Source organism: Carlito syrichta, unplaced genomic scaffold (genome assembly GCF_000164805.1).
Source record: "Carlito syrichta isolate Samal-C Ts95f unplaced genomic scaffold, Tarsius_syrichta-2.0.1 Scaffold303703, whole genome shotgun sequence".
NCBI lineage: Eukaryota > Metazoa > Chordata > Mammalia > Primates > Tarsiidae > Carlito > Carlito syrichta.
This window is the reverse complement of record NW_007247799.1, coordinates 8,475-10,706: the sequence shown is the minus strand read 5'-3', so window position 1 is coordinate 10,706 and position 2,232 is coordinate 8,475. Positions and strand designations below refer to the sequence as shown.

Here is a 2,232-nt window from a genome sequence, read left to right as displayed (position 1 = left end):
TAGAAACAGTAGACAGAGAAATTACACATCAATGCTTAATGACTAGAGTTAACATTAGAGAACTGTAATTTAAGTAACCCAAAAGGCCTCTAACCCTAAAATCATTTATAAAATGTATTTGGCCTTGGAATCCACAGGACTTCAAACAAGGTAAGCTTCACGGCAGATAGACAGTCACAAAGATGCAAATACACTGAAACACTTAAGAGTCCTATTAATGAGTTTTGTTGTTTTGGATCTTCTGTTTCCTTCTTATTATGGTTAGAAGTCTCCTTAATATCAATTTATCAGACAGCAGCATGTCATCTTGTTCTAGATAATCCAGTAAATTTTCAGTCCATTCAAGTGCAACTTTACGGCTAATATGCTTCTCAGGATTCAGTTCTGTCTTTCTAGTCTTATTGGAAGGCTTTTGCTCAGCAGCCTTGGTCTGGTCCTCAGCACTTTCACTGTCAGTTTGCACTTGATAGCTTGATTCATTACTCCAAGAGTCAAACCACTGATCAATATTCTCAATGTCAACGTGTTCACATCCTTCTGTATTCTGTAAAACTGTTGCTAAATTAGCTGCTAAAATGGCTCTTTCATCAATGTTCATGCCTGAATTCTCTTCACTGCCAGGGAAAATTTTCTTCCACGTTCTGGTTATGGTACTTGATTTTACCATGTTCCAAGCTCTTGACACTTCATAAATTGCATCCAACACTGTCAGATTCTTCCAAAACATTTCTTCCAAAACATTCAATTCCTTCATCCATATATTTCTGGAGATGTCTTGCTCAGTAGTATCTTTTTACAGTGGCTAGAACTCCCTGGCTCATAGGTTGAAGTAGACTTGTGACATTTGGTGGCAGATTTTTCACAATTATTCTGCCATCATGTGAACTCAGCAGTTCTTCATTTGGATGTACTAGGGGGAAATCTAAAAGCAGCACTGCTTTTTCTAGAAGAGCCCCTGGGATTCAAATGCATCTGTACCTGTGGCACAAAATATTTTTCAAACCACTGTCTGAAAACAGATTGTTCTATCCATGCACCCTTCTGACTGAAATAGGTGACAGGAAGGTTTGAAAGGTCAGCTCCCTTAAACGCACAGGGTTTTTTAGCCTTCCCCACAACACAAAGATTAAGTTTGTGTAAATCCGTGGCATTTGCACAACACATAGTAATGATTCTCTCTCTGCTCGACCTACACCCAGAATTACTTTGCTCAGTTTCAAGAGTTAACGTCCTTGATGGTAGGCATTTCCATAACAGTCCAGTTTGATCAGCACCATAAATTTGCTCTGGTTGTAGATTCTCTCTCTAAAAAAATTCCTGAAAGTTACCACAAAATTCATTGGCAGCAGTTTCATCTCCTTTTAATTTTGCTCCTTTACCAGCAGCCTTTGGAATACCATGGCGCTGTTTAAGTTGAGTTAGCCAGCCAGATGATGCATCAAAATCACCTTCCATCCCCAGAGCATCAAAAAAGAACTTGGCTTGTTTTGCACAAATCGTTCCGGATACTGGAATCCCATTTGGTTTTTGTTGGTTAAACCACTCTATCATAATTCTATCAAGCTCCTCGTATCAATGACTTCATTGATTTGCGTTTGGATACTCCACTAGTAGGATCTGAAATGTTTGCATAGTTTATAATCCTTTCTTTGTTCTTTTTAATATCATGAACTGTGGATTTGCCGATTCCATATACCACAGAAAGTTTTTTTGAAAGAGATGCCTTCCTAAAGTTTCTTAATAATGGCAAACTTGTCCTTAATTGTCAATACTACATGCTTACATTTCCCCAACATCTTAAGTGTCTAACAATTTTAAACGATTACTGCAGCAAGATAATGGACAACTTAGAACTGATTACAAAAAAAATGAGGCCTTAAGATTCCTCCTGTCACATCTAGGACCTAGGCGGACAGTGCAATGGCCAATTTCCAGAAAAGGTCTACATGAACTCTCTTGCTGTTTTAAAAGTTACAATGTCCCTATAACAAGGCCTAGCTCCAGTTAACCATGCTATCTTTCCTCCTCCTAACTTAGCTTAAGGTCTTTCATGAACTGCAGCCTCACTGAAGGTCAGAAGTTAGATCAATACTGTACTAGCAAGGTCTCTAAAGCAGTGCTACTACACACTTGAATCTTCTCTTTGCAGGTAAGGTTATTTGCTAAAGCCACTAAGACTCGGGTAGAAGTATTTTTGGAAAATATGCTAGGGAATAAGTAGCTGAAGTCAAG

At 38.4% G+C, this 2,232-nt stretch overlaps 1 pseudogene; it reads right to left on the bottom strand.

Annotated features, from left to right (window-relative positions):
* Positions 1-214: 214 nt before the first annotated feature.
* LOC103261455 lies at positions 215-1,796 on the bottom strand (annotated as a pseudogene).
* Positions 1,797-2,232: the final 436 nt, after the last annotated feature.